The following is a 5,525-nucleotide window of genomic DNA, read 5'->3' as shown; positions in this document are numbered from 1 at the left end:
TCTGGTCTAGCCACATTTGTAAGGTAGAATTGGGATCATGATAGTGGTGGGGAGGAAGCATTTAAGAACTAGAGGAAAGTTGTATGTTTCATCATTGCTACACTGCATCCTGAGTGGCTCATCTCCCTGAGACCCTTCTGTAAGGGGATGTCCAGTTGCCTACAGATGGGTCTTGGGTCCCCAATCTGCACTCCCCCTCCTTCACAATTTGATTTTTTGTTCTTTGAGACTCGAACTTTTTACGAGAGTAGAAAGCCCCTCTTTTTGCCCAGGTGGTTTCCATCTTGCAGCACAACAAGTAACCACTACACCACCAGGGAGGGCTCTCTGCAGCCTTAGAGGGAGGTGAGAGGTGGGAACAGAAATCCAGTGATTCCTAAGGGGTGGGTGGACTGCATATTTCCGAGTCTCCGGCAGGGGGCGGCCCAACACAGGCACCCCTGCCTGGGCTGGGGAGAGACTCCTGCCAGGCTTAAAAATGCAAACCTGAGCTAATTCCAGGAACCCAAGAGGAAAGCGAATTTTGAGAATGATGAGGGCAACAAATGTATAAGTGGGCTTTGCACAACTGATGTATGTATGGATTGTGATGAATTGTATGAGTCCCAATAAAATAATTTTTTTTTAAAGATGCAAACCTGCATCTTGTGCAGCCTGGAGCTCAGAGCAGGGGGCCGCCCAACACAGGCAGCAGCCCTGCTGGGTCTGGGAAGAGACCCCGGCCAGCTTAAAGCTGCACACCTGCATCTCCTGCAGCCTGGAGCTCAGTACACGCCTCTGGTGGTGCGCTCAAGAATCTAGACCTGGACTTGGGCTGAGTTGTCTCTCATGGGAACCTCAGCTCAGCCTAATGGTGTCTCCTCTCTTTACCCTTTCCCCCTTCTCCATCCACGATGGGGCCTCTGACAACGCTGAGGCCCAGGAAAGTAAAATGGGAGGTCCTGAAAGCCGTCATTCAACCTTGAACTCACCACCATCGAGTGGATGCCAGCTGATAGCAACCCTATTGAACAGAGTAGAACTGCCCCCGGGCTTTCTGAGACTGTAACTCTGTTGTTGTTTTTAGGTGTCGTCTAGTCGGTCCCAGCTCTAGGGCACCCAATGCCACCTAACGCAAGGAAACACTTACTGGCCCTGCACCATCCTCACAATTGTTCACCCGTTTGAGCCCATCAATGCAGCGGCTGTGTCAATCCACCTTGTTGGTCCCCCTCTTTTTGGATGCCCCACTACTTTACCAAGTACTGGTACTGGTCTCTCTTTGCAGGAATAGAAAGCCTCATCTTTCTCCCATGGAGCACCTGGTGGTTTTCGAACAGCTAGCCTTTTGGGTAGTAACCCAATGGGCAGCCACTTGGTGGGGATTAATTGCACCAAACTATTTCCAGAAGTACCCTGCATGCAGCCCCCTAGAAGTCTGGACACAGGTGGGGCATGTGGAGGATGTAGAAACGAAGGAGGCATACACCGAGCCCTATGGGAACCAAAGATGTGGGCTGTGGGAGGGAGGGAGAGCTGCCAGCGGGCACTCACAGACTCCATGCTGCTCAGAAAGGGTCAGATCAGCAAAGGAAAGGGTGGAAGGCAGCCTCCCTGGGCCTTACACCCTCTGCAGACTCTGCCTCCACTGGGCTCCAACCCTGCCCAGATCCACCACACACCCTGGCTCCCTCCCTAGTCAGAAGCTTGGGAGGAGGGGGAGGAGGCCCTAAGCGGAGGGCCTGCTGTGAGGGCTGGGTGAGGACTGGCTTATACTGCACTTCTTTTACAGCGCCTTTCCTGCTGCCCCCCCAGCTAGTCAGCACCCTGGAGTGGCAGCTCTGGGTTAGACCATACATAGGCTGTTCACCCCCAGCAGCAAGGTCAGGGGTTCCTAAACTTCAAGAGGTAGTAGCATATAGAAGAGAGCCAGCCAACCAGAGTTCTCACACAGCCTCTGGGAAGAATGCCAGAAAGCATCCACATCTCTAGCACCTTCCCACAGAAGAACATAAAATGGAACAGCAATTTTGTTGCTCATTGTGTATGTGTGTGTTTGGGTCATTCTCTTATGTACATCTTGTAATCCTTCCTACCTTTGTGTCCAATCCAGTGATAACCAGCCTATTGGAGTAATCCTGGGAAAGAAACCATTGCCCCTCACCTCTGATGTCAGAAAATGCATAGTATTTAATTTAATTGTTTGATTTTGATCAGTAATATCAGAGAATGTGAGCATGCCTTTATTTACAGAGATCTTTACCAAGACATTATTTATGCCAGGTACACTCGGGAATAATTTCAGCAAGCAAAACTATAAGATTGCTTTAAAAAATATACTAGCTGTTCACAAACCGGAACATCATGTTTTGGAAGGGACTTAAAATGATTGCAGTGTACATGATCTAGAAAACAATTAACTCTGAGTGCTGCGAGTGGAGTGAATTATTCTTCCCTTGTCCTTTACTTTCTACAATGATTACATTCGTAATCTGAACAAAGACATCTACCTTTTCACAAAGAGAACAAACTGATTGTAAGATATCTGTGACTGACTTGGTTTTCTAAAAAAGCAAAACTAGACAGATAGACAGTTATGACAAGACAATGGCTCATACGATTGTAGCCATGGGTAAATCCAGTCCAGTAAAAGTCTGTGGGACAAATGTTAAACTGGAGGCTTTTCTTGACTCCAGTAGCTGCAGCAGCTGACAAGCCAAGAAGCAGGAAGATTGTAGGCTGGTGGCTGCAGAGGCAGATGAATCCAAGGTGGTGCAGGTCAGATGAGAGACCATTGATGGCTCCCATGGGCTTTAGACAATATTGTGGGTCATTGACTCAAATCAAGTCAGGTCAAGAACTGGAGCTTGATGAATCAGATGGAAGATCCAGACCCAGCAAGAAATAAACAAGCTCTTGACTGGGATTGCTTATATAGGCCACACCTTCAAGGACACCTCTTCAGGAGTCAGACCTAGGGGAGCTCACAGCAGAGCCCATCACGGACTCTGTTAGGAAACATCAGCCTATCTGCTGCCAGTCTTGTGGTCCTGCTGCCTCTGCCCCTCTGATTCTCTGCCACTGGGGCTTGCTGTCTCCTCTCTTCTCCAGTGTCACAGCGTTCTGTCTTCTGGATCAAGAAGGTTCAGCACATGAATCTTGGGTCCAAAGGACATACTGTATGTCGAGTATAAATTGACCCGAATATCAGCCGAGGCACCTAATTTTACCACAAAAACTGCAGTTTGTGTTTTTATTTTTGGCTTTTACCAGGATGCTCCTAAGAGCATGCCCTTGTTTTTATATCATGAAGAAGGACATTGCTAGCCCTCATGAAGAGATCACTGAAGATACGTGTGCTAAGCAAAGTGTGGCAAAGAAACAGATGGTTCCCAGCTACCAGAAAGAATAACATCTAGGGTCTTAAAGGCGTGTCCTCAAACAAGCAACTGTCTAAGTGAGATTCCAACTAAGTCCACATGGAAGCAACACACCAGCCTGTGGAATCCAAAGATTATAAATAATAAACCCCAAATCCTAAAGAGAGATTGGTATTAGAGCTTAAATTGTGGACACCCAGGTTTCAGAAGCTTATAGATGGCTATAGAAGCTCAAACTTCATCTGCAGGGTCCACACATGGATTAAGCCTCAGGAGGGTCTCTCTGGACATAGTCCAGGGATGTGAATAGCCTTGCTCTCAGACAGAAAGCATTGTAAAGCTGATAATGGCAGATGTAGTTAGATTACAGTGTAATATCTCATCATTTGATCTCCCCGTTAACCCATTTTAAAAGTGCTTCAGTTTTGAATATTTTGTACTTTCTCTTTGAGTGAAGTTTTCTCTGTCATTGTTGTTGGATATTTGTTATTTGTTTTCTGTTAGTGTTTTATAAGATTTTCTGTATGTGAAACCCAGGATAGGTAAATCTATTGAGGCAGTGCCTGGATTAATAATTACCCACAGACATGGAAGGGGAAGATGTGGGGAAACGGGGAGCTAACAACAATGAGTGCAAGAAGAAATTGATCTGAAATAAATTATTGTTGTGATTGTCCTCTTAAAAAGATTGAACGATTAAATTGTGATATGTGAAGTATATACCAGTAAAACTTTAAAAAGAAGAAGAAAGAAAGAAAATGTGCATATGGTGACACTGGAGCACGATGGAGGCTTCCACCACACAAGCCAAGCCTTCAGGTTGCATTCCAGACTGCCCCAGTCCTTTCAAGAGTCCGCCCTGAGTGAAGGTAGCTTTATCTAACATTGGTGGTCAGCTTCAGTCCCTTCAGAAGTTCTGCCTGGGCCCTCCAGGACTTCTACTATTGAAAGTTCAAACTTCAAGCACACAAAAATCTGATTTTCTTGGGAATTTCTCTAGGTAAGCAGAAGAAAGATCTCCACTTTACACAGAGAAAAGAACCAGACAAAGCCCTCTCCTTTACCCAGTGGGTGGCTGCAGGGGTGCTCACTGTCACTGTCGTTCGTCTGTCTGACACACCCCGTGCCTCAGATGCTCAGCCTCCTGCTCTGTCAGACAAGCACGCAGGACCCTCAAGACTCTCAGGTCAGCTGATTGACCATCAGATTCCCAAAGCCCAAAGCACAGTTCAGGATGACTTACTCTTCTCAGAGGTGGGTCACACCTTGCCTCTTCTGCATCCAGCACAGAAGGGGTCCATGAAGCCCTTGGGTGGGTGTGGGGGCCAGCGGTGGCACATGTCTTTGTTAGACACTGAAGGCTACATCTGGTATGGGATTCTAGTCACAGCCTTGTCTGCAGGATTGTGCTGCCCTACAGATTTGCTGTGGTGGAGTCTCAATAGTGTTCCAGTTTGTATCTGCTCTTGAATCTATTTTACGTCAGCTTGCCTACCCTGCTCTTTGGTTTGTTTGTGATTGCTCAGATACCATTGACTTTCCCCAGTCTCACTATTTCCCAGCCACTTCCCAGGTCCTTCTAGTGCCTAGTCCTGTACTCTCTTAGGACAACTCTAATCTAGATTTTCATAATTCAGAACTAGTGTTGTCACTTTCTCAGTAAATACATACAGAATGAATGGGGGGGGGGGATCAGCAAGTTATAAGGTATATGATATTGCAATACATTGGCCCCAAAGTTAAAATTCACTGGAGACCATATTACTCTTTTTTCCCAGGCTGGAGTTTTATTAAGATGACTGTGAGTACCTCCCATCTCCAACCAACACATAGCACAGGAATCATGATGAATTTCTGCACATGCTTTGAAGTCCAAGCAGCCTCATCTTTCTCCCCCAGAGTGCTTGGTGGGTTTGAACTTCCGACCTTACATTAGCAAGCCAATTCTTCACTCACCGAGCCAGTGTGCCTCCTATACCTATCATAGAGGAAGATAAAATAGCGAAAAGATTGAGAGCTCCAGTCCTAGGAAGTACGAGATAGTTCAAGGAAATTCCTGTTTGATACATAGAAGGTGCTCAACAAAGCTTAAGGTTATATGGAAGACTGAGGATCCAGACGTGACGTGTGTGTGTGTGTGTGTGTGTGTGTGTGTGTGTGTGTGTG

The 5,525-nt window shown here is 46.6% G+C and overlaps 1 protein-coding gene across 1 annotated transcript in view; it reads right to left on the bottom strand.

The window, feature by feature from the left end:
- The window catches only part of LOC101657590 (retinol dehydrogenase 16-like), a 93,174-nt gene that overhangs the window by 24,269 nt on the left and 63,380 nt on the right, over positions 1 to 5,525 (bottom strand). The gene's annotated exons all lie outside the window — the stretch shown is intronic.

Source organism: Echinops telfairi, unplaced genomic scaffold (genome assembly GCF_000313985.2).
Source record: "Echinops telfairi isolate 266 unplaced genomic scaffold, ASM31398v2 ScPeMD7_2;HRSCAF=8, whole genome shotgun sequence".
In the NCBI taxonomy this organism is placed as follows: domain Eukaryota; kingdom Metazoa; phylum Chordata; class Mammalia; order Afrosoricida; family Tenrecidae; genus Echinops; species Echinops telfairi.
Note: the sequence above shows the minus strand (reverse complement) of the source record. Positions and strands in the feature narration are given on the sequence as shown.